General features: G+C 39.0%; 1 long non-coding RNA gene across 1 annotated transcript; it reads right to left on the reverse strand.

Annotated features, from left to right (window-relative positions):
- Positions 1-1,054: 1,054 nt before the first annotated feature.
- On the reverse strand, positions 1,055-2,256 carry LOC124173231. The gene is made up of 3 exons (XR_006868463.1): positions 1,728-2,256; positions 1,500-1,636; positions 1,055-1,199 (listed from the first exon to the last, which is right to left on the reverse strand). It is a non-coding gene; the product is annotated as an uncharacterized LOC124173231 (long non-coding RNA).
- Positions 2,257-17,957: the final 15,701 nt, after the last annotated feature.

Consider the following 17,957-nt stretch of genomic DNA (forward strand, 5'->3'; position numbering starts at 1 on the left):
TCATAACATCAGCTATCATCTCATTCGTGGGAAGATACAGTAAATTTATCACTTCACTTGATACCACCTCCCTCACAAAATGATGCCTCACATCTATATGCTTTGTTCTATTGTGGAACACAGGATTTGAGGCAATCTTTTGGGCACTTTGGTTGTCATTATATACATTTATGGCCCCACAGTTCGTCTTGTAGCAGCTTCGACTTCACGAAGTCACTCGATATTTCGGCCCCGGAGCTTTCCAGAGCCATCACCATCGGCTCATACTCTTCCGGGAGCCCCTGTAACATAATTGCACCAAGGAACTCGTCGTCCACAGCCTTGTCCACCGCTGCAAGCTTCTGGGATAGGGACATCACCTCGTTCACGTAGTCCTCCATGGAGGAGAAGTTCGTCAACTTCACCGAGCACAAGGACCGCAATAATCGCAAGCGTCGATTGAGGCCCTTGTCTTCAAAGGCTGCCGACAAGCTCTCCCAAGCTTCTAAGGCTGTTTTCGTTGACCTTACATGAGAGAAGGCACACGGCTTGACCATTAAGCAAATTTTAGCGTGGGCCTTCTGATCTCGCCGTGCTCTCATTTGTGGGCTGGTTTTGTCTTCCGCATCGCATCCCTCAATACAAGACCAAAGGTCCTCATGTATAAGATACATTTTCATCGCGAATTTCCAATCACAAAAATTCTCACGACCTTCAAGCTTTTTAATAGCCGGCAAGCCACCGCTCGCGCCATGTGACTCGGCCATCGCGTACTTTTCACGTAAAAAGAATGATAAACACACAACCGAGCTACACCGTGCTACAAATACTTAAGCCGTTATTTCGGAATTAATTGTGCTGGGCCCATAACCTGTAGGAACGGATCAGGATTGGAAATAAATAATACGGATATTAATTTCACACGTCTATTCGCGATCACGGATGAACAACGACAACCGGAAATACAAGTAAAACAAAAACATACAAAGAGGAAGATAATTCACCTTCATAACACTTGGTGTCTCTGCGTAGAAATTACAATTATAAGATTACAAATAACACTACTTACCTTCATTAAGCATTTTCAATGACTTCAATCTTGCCACTTCTGACCTTAATTGGCGAATTTCCTCTGCCTGTATTTCCACTTTCAAGATTAACAGAGATTTGCTAACATAATTGTAATTTTCTTCCACGTCAGAATCCGAGGAATCGTCACCCTGAAATGTAACAAGAATCAACAAGAGGGCCCTTCAAACTGAAATGAACTGGAACGTTCAGTACAAATACACACATAATACACGAACCACATCGAGGATGCAAAGGTTAACAAAAACGTAAAATCGACAGCGAAAGAGGTATTGCATTTACTGTCAAGGTAATTTCCGGCTCGTGGTTAGTAAAAAGCCAGTTCACATTCGCTAATATTTTCCAAACGAACGTTTCGTGCCTTAATGCATCTTATACAATAAAGACAATGACAATGGAACGATTTCTTTAAAATAAGCAAAGATGCATACCAAGCAATCGGCTGCAGTGTTGCCATTCCGTCGTAACTTTTTCCACGATCCTGCTCTATACAAGTACTAGCATTTTTGCTTCCTCTCCTTTGCTTTCTTGATTCCCCCTGTTGAGGTATAGTTTTCTTCTTCTTCGCCTGTTGAGTATTTTACCGAGTTTTATTCTTACTCTATCAAACATTTCTGTTACCTGAAATGCATAGATACACAAGACTGTTAACCACTCACGATTTTTTGCGATGTTGAACACTCCTCTCGCGGATTCCTCTCCTCATCATCAGTTGATGAAGACCCTCTTCCTGGCCACACGCCTTCTATCCTCCTCCCATAAATACTCTACACTTTCATCTCTCTCCTCTTCAGGATTCTGTGACACAAAAGACTCCAGACATGATTCACAAGTGGTGAACCTTCGGCATTTGCCTACCACGTATCCGCTGAAGTGCGACAGCACAAAATCAGATGAGTGATTGGGGAAGTAGTCGTGGTCTTCCGCAGCCCTAATCACATCTGTGAGCTCATCAGACACATTACCCTTATCCACAATCAGGTCTAATATACCCTGGAGCTTCTCCTGCCGGAGACTAACATTCTCTATGTCCTTCTCAGACATAAGTGATGTCAGCATCTCCCCTCCGGATATGTTGCTTCCTTTTGGTGGTTTTATTAAGGAGTAAGTGCTGATGAGGCGAAACATCTGTATAAATAGTACAGGGTCAGGATGGTCGTTGGCACCACCAGCAGACCTCATCATCCCAAAGAATCTCTGAAAAGGAAGAAATAATACTCAGTACATAATCTCCGCTATTGACTTAAGGTTGGAGCTCTTGTTAAATAGAAGAAATATTTCATATGGCTATATATACCTCCAAAGCATCTTGGTTCATTCGGGAGGTCATGAGGTAGCTGAAGCCATATTCCGACTGCAAGAATTCCAATAACTCCAATGTAGACCTTGTAGAGTCATATGGAAGCCCACAGAGGTGGTCTTTGAGAGGAAGTAATAATTATTGTCAAGAGCTGCCTTCTCCCAATCCTCCATGTAATAATATAATATAATTTTATTTCTGTTGGTTACATTATGCAACATAGAAATCGTCAGGTATACATACATACATAAATATATACAAGGCATAAAAAAGAGGGTCACATTTTACAACAATCACAGTCATTATCAAAATATTCTGCTAAGGTGTAGTATGCTTTATTAATTAGGAGCTCCTTTAGGCATTTTTTAAAATTGGATGTGGATGTAATGGATTTTATGTTCGGTGGTTAGCTATTGTAGATGACTGAAGCTGAGTGAAGTGGACCGTGCTGAGATGAGGACAGAGAACAATGGGGCAGGTGAATGTTATTATGATTACGAGTGTGGTAGGAGAGTACTTTGTGCTGAGCTGGGAAATCTTCTGGGTTTTGCTTTACAAATAGGGCACAGTTTAGAATGTAGAGGGATGGAACAGTAAGAATTGACAGTTTTTCGAATAGGGGTCTGCCAGGGGTACGTGAGGTAAGGCGAAGTATAGCTTTTAGGGCTTGCTTTTGGAGAGAGAAGATCTTTCTGGAGAGAGTCATTTCCCCATTATAATATCCCATAAGTGATGTGGGATTGGATTTTACCATGAAAAAATAATTTCAAGGTGTCAAAGGTTACGACTTGAGCTAATCTTCTAATGAGGAAGATGCCAACTGTTATTTTTTTGTAACATTATTTACATGGTGAGACCAATCCAGGTTTTCATTGATTGTTAACCCTAGAAACTTAATGGCTTGGGAACGAAGGATGGGGTTATCACTTACTCGGAGTAGGAGGCTGGAAGAGGGAGGACTTCTTTTGTGATGGAACTGAAGATGAAAGGATTTCAGGGAATTTATGGTGAGACCATTGGATCTGCACCACTCGTTCATATCAGAGACAGCGGTTCTGCAGAGGTATCCAAGTTCAGTGGAGTTCTTTTGATTGCAGCAGACATGACGTATCATCAGCATATTGGAGGAGTTTCCCAAGAGTAATTCAATTGGGAAGGTCATTTACAAATATTAGGAAGAACAGGGGTCCAAGTATTGAGCCTTGAGGCACACCTTGATGAACCTCTAGTGGCTCTGACAGGGTAATTTTGGGTCCTTTCGCAGTTTGATAGTTAAATTTGACTTGCTGCTGCCGGTTAGTAAGGAAGGATTTTATCCAGAGTAAGGCATTGATACCCAGCCTCGAGAGTTTAAAGTACAAAATTTCATGATCAATACTGTCAAAGGCTTTGCTAAGATCATAAAATATTCCATTAGTGGAATTTCTATTATCTACAGCCTTGTGGATATAGTTTAGTAGTTGGAATATGGCAGTGATTGTTGATTTTTTGTTTCGGAAGCCATGTTGACTTTCATGAAGCAATTTTGGATTGGATGAAGGTATTGGATGAAGTGCCCAATAGACTGTGGACGCAAGGAGTTAAAATCATAATTCGAATCGATAATTCATAATTAACTTTGGTCAAATACATAAAATATAATAACTCAGTATTGAGCGTAATGATACCTCCCAAGCCTTAGTGTCCTTAGCTAGTGCATCGTTCCTTGTCCTGGAATTCATCACATGAATTAAGCCAATGAATGATGACGATGGCTCACAGTCACCCAAGTGATGATGGCGTGGCTTGTACATGCTCATGGCAGCAGCAACACTTCTACCAAAAAACTGTACAGGAAGGTAAGATTATAATAATTGACAGAAAATACCACGCCCTTAATTTCACTTCAAGCTCCACTAGCCGATAACATAATAAGCAATATGAAACTCTCTACCTGAAATGCACGGGCCACATTCAACTGGAAGCTGCAGACATTGTCCAGCATCACAACTGTTTCCCAATGCTTCAGCTTAACAACGCCATCAGGAGTCTATTGAGAAAGATAAAGGAGCACATTATTGCATTTACCACAATTACAACTAATCCAAGTGATGGCATTCAAGGTAACTCACCCAAGTTTCTTCGTGGGAGGTAATGAAATTCCTCAGATTTTTAACCAAATATGGAAAATCTGAGGAGAACCACAGCCTCCTTGAAGAATCATATGGGTGCTCACAGCTCGGTTTTTCCTTCTCTATGCCGAAGAGCATCCACATGGATCTGTTCCACTGGGCCCCATCAGTAGTAACCAAATCCACGTGAAAGCCGGACTTCTCCAACAGAATGAAGTACTCCATTATGAGGTGGTGCAAAACTGTACTTAAAGCCGAACCTTTGCTTAAGAAGCAAGCCACAGCTTGCACCCACCTTCCCCTGAATGGTTGGTACATCATGACCAACGCGTGGTCCCCTCTTTCATTTTTCTGGTGCAATGGAGTATAATCACCCAAGTCAGTAAAGCCATTGATGTTCAAGCTTTGCCGATCAAATGAAATGGCTTTGGAGAGATTCATTTCGTCTACAAGAAGAACACCTACAAAAGATTGAGATAAAGTAATATACACATTTCAACTGAATATTATATACAAATGTCAATTGGCACATTGATGTATTATGTAGCCTTACCTCTCCTTCCCTCCACAGAAATTTCACGAGCCTTTTCCTGCAAGTAACGGAATGTTGCTTCATGGAATCCATAACTACCTTTCACATTACTTAGGTAACGTTAAAGAGTAGTTCTACTTGGAAGGGCGAGAATTCCATGAGAACGAATGTGCTCGTAAGCTTTCCTGCTCTTAATGCGTAGAAGGAGACACTCATGTACCCATTCACGGGTATAACGTCTCCCCTTGGCATTCCCAGCTTGGGCAGCTGCAAAACAGGCCTTCACAGCCTCTTGCTGGGTGCGAGGAAGGCTTAAAATATACTCTTCCAGAGCCTCCTGTGACTTGCCAGCCCACTTTTCCTGGATGCAAGTCATTTGTTTCTTTAGCTCACCAACCTTGAAGACATAAACAACAAAAATAGAGGATTGGGCAAAACAATCACTGAAAGGAAGACTTCTAACGACTAATATTAAAAATCTTCAAAATGCCATTCACAGAGCAAAAGTAGAGATGTTTAACCTTGCGCTGAAGACAAGAAGCCTTTAAACGGCGCCGTGTGGTCTTTGTTTTCTGGATAATGAAGTCTTTTACTTCTTTTAATCCTTATATTTTCGGTTTTACACCCTTGTGTTAGTGATTTCTCTCTTTTTTTAATGTTTATTATTTCATATTTAGGATATTCTCTGGCCTTTTGTGTTCGTCCTTCAGGGTGTCTTTAAATTTTATTATTTCTTGGATCGCTTCATTTTCATTTACCGTCAACTCTTCGTAATATTTCTCTGCTGTTTTTGGCGCAACCTCCTTGACTGCGGTTGTGTTACTTATTCTGTACACCGCTTCATTGCGTATCCTAATTTTAAAGATTGAGCGTAGATGTCGTCTCTCAAGCTTATCGATTTTGTCGATTTTTTCTTTGCTCAGTAGTCCCCACCACGCCGGTGCTGCATATAATAATTTGGATTGAATATAGGACTTATATATTATGGTCTTTGCAGCTACTGGGGTGGCGTTACTTTTCAGAATTGGATTTAGTGACACTCTCGCGCCTATGTATTTGGCTATAATTTTGTTGATTTGGCTGCTCATGCTGAGTTTCCTATCAAACTCGACGCCTAAGTATGTAATTTGATTTTCCCAGAGTAAGGGTTGATGTTTAATTCTCAGTCTCTCCCGTCGATTGTCTTCGACTGTAACCTGTTTCCTGAACATTATTGCTTTTGTCTTTTCGGTATTAATTCTCATCCTCCACTTGCTGTTCCGCTTAATAACCTCATCAAAGGCTTCCTGGCAGTATTCTGTAGCCTTATTCGGGCATTTGCTCCTTGCTACTATTGCAGCATCGTCTGCATATAAGGCAGTTTTAGAATGCCAGTCCTCTCTGTCTATGGGGAAGTCTGCGACATAGGTGTTAAAAAGCAGGGGGCCAAGGGCCTTTAAACGGCAGGTCCTCAATGTCCTTTATTGGATTTCACCCTTGGAGGATTTCACCCATTTCAAACTCTCTTCCTCCTTTCTCTATCAGCTAAAAGTTTTCTAGCTGACCGACAAGGGGGTCGCCAATCAGTGGGCCTTCTACCCATGTTGCCTCTCATCACATTCCCCTCATCAATATACCCATTGCAATCGGCTGCCAAACTGTGCATGAAAGAGAAGGTAGACACTTCATTAAAAAGTAATAACACTAAGTAAATCTTGACGACTGTTGGATTTGGGCCACCAGTTTCCTTTTGGAAAACATTTTGCCATAAGATAGATGAATTTAGAAAGTGAGGAAATATACATTCAAGAGCACTGAATTAGTAGCATCTATAAGCATGAGCAATTAAAGAGATGCAATGAAAATGCAACAGATAAAACTCACCATAAAGGCAGAAATCGCAGTCCTGAGAGATACCACGAATATAAATTCAATATGAGCAACCCATGTAAGGTCATGGAATTGGTGAAAAGGGAATGGTACTGGAGCAAAAGTAATATAAATCCTTGTAACAATGAAATACGAATTAAGAGAGCTCCCCAGTGACAGTAGGAACAGAACTTGAGTTAAGGGCCTAAACTGGACATCACCAACCATGTACCGATCAAAGTTGAATGTATGTTAAAATTTATACTAGGATTGGAAACGTGGGTGCTGTTTATCACTGGAGGACACAAAATTTTGTTCAACAGCTACAAATAAGGTTGAATTTATAATGCAGATCTATACATTGCAGCACCACAATGAAAATAACAGGCACAACAAGGAGGAAGTGGCTACGCTGCTTGATTCTAAGGTGCAAAAAAGTAGAAAGGTCAAATTCAAGCAATATGCTGAGTAGTTATATGTAATGGTAGACTATATCCACATAGCTCATTCCGGCACTTAACTGTGCTCATAAAAATTAAAATGCTCAGGCCTCAGGATAAAGGTATTCGAGAAGCTATATTGAAATATGGCACTATATTGAATGCAAAAATTGAAACCGTCTCTCATTTCAAATCGAAACTTTTTTTTAGAAGAGACAAATAAAGCATATTTAAACAACATAATAAATTACCTAAATTCATATTGTTTAAACATTGCCATATAAAAGCTCCACATTGGAATAGGAACTGGATAAATGATAAGGAGTACATGGGATATACAAAATCTACAGAGGAAAATTCATTTGCCTTGCCCGACATTCAAACACAGACCCTTTGATTTCCAGCTGAGTGCTTCAACTAATTACGATACAGATGCGTAAATTGCAGTCTGTTGAAATCTGGGTTCAAATCTCCGTCAAGGCAAATGATTTTTCCTCAGTGAAATTTTGCGCATTTGTGCATTGCGGGTGACTCCGTAAAGTTATCACCGTAGCTAGTCCCAGTAAACTGGATGAGTGCACTGGGTATTGACGATTTTCCATAGGAAACCCAGATGGATTTTCTCCACTCACTAAAAATGAAGATTAATAATTATCACAACACATACTGAAAAACAACATGACAAAATAGAAATACTGCCAGGAGCTGAGGAATTGAAAGCCATTTTACATGACTGTGCATCATCACTGGCGTCTTTGGACATTCCAGCACAGATCTTCAACAGGTCAAGTTTTATGATGGCATCACTTAAATTCTCTGGAGTGGATATGGTATAAAAACCATCCACAATTACCTCCTTCCCATGTAAGAACACCTGCAAGGACATTCATTAATTTGTAATGGCCTATCATCATCGTTAACACATCCACAAACTTCTTTGCATGAAAAAAATCAGTGGCCAACAGAAAAGTAACTCACACTCATAATATAAAAACTTACCTTTACATGGAGTTCTTTGTCTATATCCAATGTTTTCCACACCCTAAAGTCTACTCCCACACACAGGAAGAGGACGCTGTCATTAACAATGGCAGTCACCCAATTCTTGCCCGGCAGAGCAATGGAAGTGCAGGCTTCCAGGATGCAGTTAAAACTAAAGGCTGGCTCCGGCACCTCAAGCCCTTCAACAGGTGTTTGGGGAACTGGCACATCCTCCAAAACCTCAGCTGATTCAAGAGCTTATGCCAGATCAGCTAGCATGGATAAGTTTACATGGGGCTGTGAACCATTGACATCAGGAGTGAGCTCGGTCTCCACAGCTCGAGAGTAAGTTACCACTGGGTGACTCCTATATTTAGGAGGATTTCAGGGAGTATGCTTCTTGGAGAGGTATTTTGGGAGGTTTGGGAAAACAGTCGGGATGGCCTCAGGCTTCAGAGTGGGTCTTTCCCTTGCTACCCTGTGTACACTCCCATCAAATACCCTCGTCTCGAAGAAGCGAATAATGTCACTATCAGGAAAGTGGAGCTCGCACACCACATCCGATTCGGACAACACTATCCAGACGAGGGATAGCCTTGCGCCATTTAAGCAGCTGGGATTCACCCTGAAACGTTATGCACACACACACACACATTCAGGTAAATCATACATACAAAATTATTAGCAATTGGGGCAAATTGATGAATAAAAATATGAAGAAGCAAACTCATTAACGGCCTAAACTAGACATCGGCCCATCCAATTAGGAAGGTTGGATATCAGACCTCATCTATTCAGAACCGTTGAGAGCTGATTCGGATCCCGTGGAGATGATACAATACCATGCAAGTAATACACACACTCCTTTCAACATGAGGCACGGAGCCCCTACCATCGAGCCCCAGGGATTTCGCTACGATAACCAAGAACACGACCAGAATAATATTTTTTGGTCCTCATTATTCCACAGAAAACATAACAAAGCAAACTACGCCGGCATTTCTATGAAAGCATTATGAACATGACGCAACTTATCAGTGCTTACTGCAATGCCACTCTCAGTCCGCTACATCCTTTCAAAAATTTGCAATTCTATCCACTCGCACAATATGACAAACAACTTAACGAAAAATTAATTTTAAATCATAAGATAGAAAAAAATAGATAAGGGAATGGCAAAAACCGAAGTTTGCCCACGCGGTCCGCCATGTGACTGACGATACCGCTTTCACCTCATGTAGAGAACTATCTAAAAATCTTCAATTCCATCCACTCGCACAGCATGACAAACAATTTAATTTAAAATTAGTAGTAAATGATAAGATAGAAAAGAAAGGATAATGAAATGGCAAAAACCGGAGTTTCCCCACGCGGTCCACCATGTGACTATAACGGCACCAGCTCATACCTCATTTAAAGAACTTTCTAAAATCTCCAATTTGATCTACTCTAACATTATAACAACCAATTTAAAGAAAAAATAATTCTAAAAAACTAGATAGAAAGTAATAGAGGAGAAAATGGCTAAAAACGGAGCTTGACCATGCGGTCCACCATGGTGGCTAACGACCACACTTTCACCTCATTTTGAGAACTTTGGCAATAATTCACACTGCAAATTTGAATTTCTAATGAATAATAATACACTTTAATTTGAATAAATAATAACCAAAACCCAAAATTATCCAATTACCTTCGCCTTGAACATGCTATGGTTCCGTATCCCCAATCGCTTATTTTCCCTCGGCTCCCAATCGCAGCCGGAGCTGCATCCGGGCACAAAACACCGAGATTTACCCATGAAATGCCGCTCACTCATAAGCCGCCACTGACAACAAGCCAAATGAAGGGGATGGTAGTGTCGGTCGCGCCACAAGTGGCAAAAGTTGGAGTTTGAATTAATGCGCGGGACCCGTGTTCAACTGCTACTGCCACCTAGTGGGGCCTCCTTAGTAATGTAAACTCTATGGTCGGGCTCTTGAGGGGGACGTAAGTGAAGCGCCCGTCTGGGGCGCCGGAAGGCGCTTAAGGGGGCTTACAGACTTGGGTCGGGAGACTAGTACTCTCCCAGGCGACAAATAGTCTCCTTTCTCCGGCGGGGCGCGCTAGAGACTTGGAGCGGGCGACAAATCTCGCGCAGGCGCTTCGCGAATCTCCTTTCTCCCATTTTCGGGAGAGAACTGAGTTACAGACTTGCCCTCCAGGAAATTACTATAAAAAACGTTATTAAAGCAAATAAAAAAGGTTTGAAGAGAAAATCCTCAAAATAGATTGTAAGACTTGAGATACACTGAGCATACATTATTAAACCTTATTTAAGTCAATAGCCCCAAATAAATTAAGAATGCAACAACCTTGAAAGGCATGCATATCATTTAAAGATTCATCACCGGTTTTCCCGGCGTATAGAGTCGTGAAAGGGTAACTTAGGAATTCCACTGGGTCCGGTTCTCCAACTCTATCTCACAATCAGCCGAAGTATTCATTTACGAGCTTTCCGTCGTCATCAAGGCACCTCGACAAGTCCTACATAGAAATGTCAGCCGAGATGGAGTTGGAAAATCTGACCCGCTGTAATTCTTAGTAAGCTTCTGCATGCCATATCCTCTGCAAAGATTTGGGAGACTGTTATGTAAGGTAATTACCTCAGCTCCTAAAATGTATTTCCTAATACAGGTAACCTTTGATATTTTTTATGATTAGGTCACATTTAAACTTGTTTACCACATATTCATACAAAAGTTTCAAATTTTATAGTGTATTTTTGTAAACAGAGTAGATTTACTCCAAAAGATTGTATAAAAACGGTTTTTATAAGTACAAACGCAAATAATTTTAATGGAGGCACTAATAGAAATGGTTTAAATCATATATGCTGTGATTTAATTACTCAAAGTTGATACAAATATAGAAATTGCATCCCAATATTGGGAAATTGTAAGTAAAAATAAACTTAACAAATACAGATAAGATATACCACATTATACTCCTAATTTGCTCTCTAATTTTACGCTTTGGATGAAAACATTCTCTGGGATAATTTTTGCGCCCTTAAATTAATTTCTAAACTTTGCCAATCTTTTGAAGTCCAAATCCAGTCCAATGAAGTTTTCAATTGATTTGGCAGAATTTTTCCAGTACCAAATGTGCCATCAATAGATTTACTTATTTACCTATATGCGACATCTGATCTCCTCGGGCCATTGAGGTCCAATCCAATGACAGTTTTTAAGGACAGAAAATCAGCACCATTCATTTAAATTCCACGTAAAACCTTTGAGAAATGAGTATCAGAGAAATTAACCCATTTACGGCCAACGTTGCGAAAACGCAACATTATTGAGAAATGCAAAAAAATGTTTCAATTGAATTGTATTCATGTAGAAATCGCTTTTTTCGATAAAAATAAGTTTAAACTGATTTTTAGTGTGATTATAATGACATTTAATAAGTATTTCAATATTTATAAAAATACTCAAAATGTGTCAATTTTCGAGTCTCCTGTTAAGCCAGATAAATAATTTTTCCTAAGAGTAACTATTCCCTTTATTAAGTTTTTTATTCGTCCATGTGTACGCAGAAATTTCAATTAATAGATATTAAAGGTTATATTTCGTCAGGGAGTCAACATTAAGCGAAAATCAGATCCGGAAAATAATGTTGCGTTTTCGCAACGTTGGCCGAATTCGATATCTATAGGCAGTTATGCAACCCGCATTATCTCATATTTTCGTCTCGTAGGAATATGCCGTTTTTACTGTCAGATATAATCCTACGCATTTTTATGCCTCGTATTAGATAGATATCGCCATATTTGATTATTAAAATTCTTATATATTATATTTCCAATGAGATGCTGCATTATTTTACCTAAATCCAATATAAAATTGAGATGCATTACGGCTTGAAAGAAATGAGTCAAAGTGAATATTTTTACAGAAGATAACGTATTTTCCAGTTTTTAATTGACATTTTTATCACAAAAGATTGAATTACAACAAATAATGACTATTTATGAATTACATGAAAGCGTTCCGGGTGCAATGGAACACAAAACTTTGTACTTTCAATCCGAATTAATCCTTCCTTACTTCACGATTCAGCGACTATCACCGACTTCCACAACAAGATATTGGGTGAATGAAGACGATAAGGCGTAGATTGGGTTCGGAAATGATTGAACCAAGACATATTTAGATTACTAAAAAATAATCTACACTTTTCAGACAATTCCTGTCTGGACAAAAATGACAGATTTGTAAATTATGACCTCAATTTGACGGCTTGAATAAAAAATTATAACAATTCGGAATATTTGCGCATAAATTTTGAAATAATGTGCAAATGGTACCTTACTTTGGTCACTACAATGCATAAATGTTCTTTTAAAACAAGCCATTTAGATTTTGCTTTTAACTTTGGTGCTTATGTTATTCAGACGATTTTAGGGTTCAACCAGGCGATATAAAATTGCTTCTATCGAAATTTAGGCTTGGAAGCAAGTGTTATTCTGGAATTTGTCAAGGTTATCCCTGATCCCTCGAATCATCGTATGTTTTTCGATAACTTCTTTTCATCTTGGAGACTATTTATTGTTTTGAAAGAAAAAGGATTATTTGTCACTGGAGCCATCCGTGAAAATACGAGTAAATACGTATAACGGAAGAGTGTCTGATAGAATATAATAAAACCATCGACGTGAAACCGAGAGGAACATGAAAACCAACATTTGATAAAGCCGAAGGTCTTAGTGCTGTTCGATGGAATGATAAATAGATTGTCCCTGTAGACAGCAATACAAGTTTTTCGCTTCCATTTGGCACAGGGAAAAGTTTCAGCAGAAATAAGAAAATACTATTTCACATACTATTCTATGTTAATAAAAGAAAATACTATTCGTGTTATTGGGGAATATAGTAAATACATGGGAGGTGTGGACCTACTTGATAATGCAAATGCAAATTACCTCACTAGAATTCAGGGGAAAAAAGGTCCTAGCTTATCAACTAACTGGACAGCGTTTGCACTAATGCCAGTAGATTGTACAGGTTATGCAACGGAAGTAAATTTCACTGGTAGACTTCAAATCGTATCTAGCAGGGACGCATCTAGAAAGTGAAGTGAATCAGTCAATAGATGACGTACCCCTATATAATTCGCGTCCATAAACATAGAAAAAGTTAGGCCATATAATTCATTGCAGATTCGTGAAGCATGAAGGGACGAATTTGGCCATAGAGTTAAAAAAAATTCAGTAGTTGCCGAAACACTGTAAAAACCAAACCATGTATAAATGTACGAAATTTTATGTTCCATTGCACCCAAAATGCTTGAGTATTTCATAATTAGCCATTAATTGTTGTAATTCAATCTGCAATGATAAAATTAAAGTCAATGAAAAAATGTGAAATACATGCTCTTCTGAGAAAATTTTCGCTTTGACTTATTTCTTTCAAACCGTAAAGCATGTCTATTTTATAGTGGATTTAGGTCAAATAACAACAACATCTCGTTGGAAACATAATATCTAAGGAATTTATTTATCCAATATGACGATATTTGTCATATGCGTGGCATAAAAAGGTATAGGATTATATCCGACAGTAAAATCAGCATATTCCTATGAGACGGCATGGTATTGTAATGCGGGTTGCATAACTGCATACAGATATCGGATTCGGCCAACGTTACGAAAACGCAACATTTTTTTTTTACCATAAGCAAATTTTTTTGAAGGCCCATATTTTCAATTTACCTTATTTAGCATGTTACTAGGTAAAATGAAGAGAAAAAAATATATATTTTCAAGTATTTCTTTACTCGGCCGGTAATGGGTTAAATAGTTAACTCTTGCATAAACATCATCAAGTTACAATTGAACATTTAGGGCCAGGGTCACTGCTACAATAGAAAACAAAGTAGACTGCAGCCCACTTAGGCAGACCAATGACATGAATAACTTTCCCACAACAGGAATCAATTAGCAACATACTGGCAATAATGCATAATAAAAGGGCTTACTCATACCGTTTCATTGGCTTAAATTCTAATAATTTACCTACTCATTAGCAAAGACAATTGCCTACGCAACTAACTATTTCTGCACCAGAGCATCCATGGAATACCTTTCCTTATATATACATAGACATGGATGCTACCTCAAGGAATTTAATGTAACATCTGGTTTCCCTCAAGGGTCTAATCTAGGTCCCATTCTTTTTCTGATATTTATAAATGATATTAGTAGTATCATTTATTCCATTCTCCATTTGATGTACGCAGATGATATTAAGATTCATTATACCATCTGCAGCAATGAGGACAGTTTAATACTGAACAGTTGCATTTCTAGGATTTATGAATGGTGCAAATATATTCATATGACTCTGAATGTAAAGTAGTGCAGTGTTATATCCTTCACTCGGAGGAAACATCATTTTAGATACATTATTGATAATGAAGCCAATATAAGAGTCTCAACCATGAAGGACCTGGGTGTTTATTTTGATCATGCTCAGCCTATCAATGCTCTTATTGAGCATTTTGCTTCAAAGTCATTACGTATGCTAGGCTTTATAAGTAGGCCGCTCAGTGATACAAAAAAAACATGTATTTGCTTAAATACTATTAATCATCACTGGTAGGTCCTATCGTTGAATATAACAGTGTCATCTGGTATCCTTATCACAAAATAAATAAAATGGAGAGATTACATAACAGATTTTAAAGAATAGTGCATTTCTACGATGGATTTCATACTCAATACACCCCATATGGAGAAACTCTTCAAACAATGATCTGTTGTTTCCATGTAAACTATGTCATAATTTGGTATGTTGCACTAGTCTAAATGCTATTTGTTGTAATGGCTTAGTTACCTCAGAAAGAAATTGCAACACTATCTTCGTTTACTTTTGTAAAAACAATACTGTTTTTCTTTACAATTACTTTTTGTAAACTGGGTTTAATCCCGTAAAGTAAACATTTTTATTATTATAACAAGTATCATAAGTACCTTTTGCCGCAGATATGAAGGCCCGGGGAAATGCCTTCAGACATTCCATCCGCAGGAACTGCCGCATCTGCTTTGCTTCCGGCCCAAAAACACCTTGAATTAGGCAAGTTGCCCAATCAGATTTTTGCTTAGCACCCATCATGGATTCATAAAGCTTTTGGTCCATCCGGACTCTATAACCAATATGGATCTGAAAGTGATGAGCATTTCCCTTAAGGTTATCGGGAGTATTCACGACCTTAATACACAAAATACCCTCCATATTGATGAGGATATTACTCTATGTAATCATAATACAAACACCAACTGCATGGTCCTACCTTGTGGGGAGTGTCTTTATGGGGAATGGAATTCTGGGCAGTGAGCACCCCACTGCTGCAAACTCCACCTCCAGCCTCACTGTCACGTGACTGCATGAGAGAGGCTAAGGACATAGAGGTAATTAGTCGGGTACCAAAGAACATAAATTGTAAGTAACGTACATAAGTTTTGGCATCTTAAACAGAAAAAAAGAGGCGTTCTTAATTGATCAGTCATGCACTTAATACCAGTTCACCACATTCTCAGCAATAAGGTAACAGTAGTCGCAATATAAACAAATTGCTAGTGAAGGTACAACTTTTACTTTAAAATTCCTGCTGGACTTACAAATCATATCCTCCAGCTTTGAAAAATGTTTATCTACAAGGGAGGAGACGCACTCCTCCATCACTGCCTTCATCCTCCTTTCTACTTGAGCCTCCCTTTCATCTAACATCCTCTTTACATTCTCCTCCGACAGAAATTGTTCCTCCGGCGGAGAGGCTACAGCAGAGTTATTTATGAAGAGGTGCATAGCCTCGTCCTGAGCTATTCTTTTTTTACTTGCCCTCTCCACCTAAAAAGGCAGATTAACAGATCAACCAATGCTGTGCGGACATTAGGAAGTACATCAACTTACTTGGCCAACGAGAAAGAGTTACATCGCACGAAAGACCACACGCAGAATTTCGAATGCTTATCTTCTTGGCTCGCTGTTTCGCTATGGCCTCGAGTGACTTATATGCACCTGTTTCCTCAGAAGAAGTACTTGGAGGGTCTTCATCCCTAGGATAATGCCTGGGGCATGTCGCCGGGCAGCTAATTCTTTTAATGTTACTCAGAGCTTCCTGAAGATGTTCTCTGAAAAAATGGAAAATTGTAATAAATTCACATGGATTGAATTTATTCACCGCTATTCATATCCCTATAACAGAGATTGTCTCAGGTGGGCGCATATGTTGGAGGAGTTATGGGTGATTATTTTATTCTTTCGTGCCTACCAATGTTATAATTCTTGGAATCTTGACGTACGGGGCTGAATATGCTAGAGAAATGAACACTCAAGAATACCTATATCATCGAAACGAATGCATGCAAAACAATATTCTGCTAAAATTTCAAGTATCTGGAAGTAAAATTGTAGAATGTAAACACACTAATTACCTAAGAACTCAATAATTAGCTCGTATTCAAAATCAATTTATATTTTGCCAATTTGTTTAACCTTTTAATGTGCTGTAGTTATCACATAGTCAAAAAAATACCCTAGGCAGTATAACGGCCCATACAGTTCAACCGCAGAAGTAATGGGTCATCTCCATCAATTCTGACTCGTTATATTTTCAGAGAACAGAGATATATCATGTTTATGATGTTTTCTTGAAACGCGCATGCCCGTAATGGTGTTCTCACAAAAAAATTAATTCCTATTAATTTCCTCTGAAGTGGAGTTTATGAAACGGAAAAAGCAGACTTAAGCCCGGCTTAATTACACTTCCACCGTCTATGAATCGTACTCCGAGATTCAAAATATATATGTAACATGATAACTGAAAACATTATCTTCGACTTTGTTTAGGATATGCAGTCTACATTTCAGCTAGCGATCTCACAATGTTTCCCATTTTAGTTTCTCAACTAATTTGAAGAAGCTTTGTGGACAAAGGATAAATCATAAAATGTCACACAGGAAAAAATTATTCTTCGATTTCCATTGCAAAATGTAAAATAAGTTTAATCCTTGTCCCCAACCTAAAAAGTAGAAATTCTAGCGGGAAAACATTTTCTTCAGCGGAGAAAATTTTTTCTTCTTTTTTCCCTTTTTTTAATTTGTGCCGTACGGCTTCTGGGTCTCGGTCAGATATTTTGTGTTTGTAGGCGTTCTTTGCGTCTTCATCTAGTTTGGGTATCTCAGGGAGGGAGGAGAAGACCCCTCTTCCCACTCGCCATACTATTTATTATAGATTGCCTCGTAGTGTGATGCGGCCGCACGGAGGAAAGCCTCCGCGGCCTCGCCGTCCGCAACCACATCCGAGGGAATCAAAGTCTTGTTGAGTTCGATCGATCTTTAGACCGTTGCATGGTTGATGGGGCCCCAATCATCGTGACCAGGTTCCCTCTGCCACTTGCGTGGAGCATACTTGCCTATTTCCTAGTGTTTTAATGTGCTTTTTGAGCGTTCTTAGAGAGGGACATATTCTTTTTCCGTTAATTAGATGGTAAAGAGAACTCCTCTCCCCGTCCACATAATCATCGTGACTCTTTAATGTTTGAAACTCGACCTTTTCCTTTTCTAGGTTTAAGATTTTTTTCTTTTCCATATAAATTTTTTCAATGTCTGTATTAGATTTTAGACAATCTC

Source organism: Ischnura elegans (genome assembly GCF_921293095.1).
Source record: "Ischnura elegans chromosome 13 unlocalized genomic scaffold, ioIscEleg1.1 SUPER_13_unloc_4, whole genome shotgun sequence".
Classification (NCBI taxonomy): domain Eukaryota; kingdom Metazoa; phylum Arthropoda; class Insecta; order Odonata; family Coenagrionidae; genus Ischnura; species Ischnura elegans.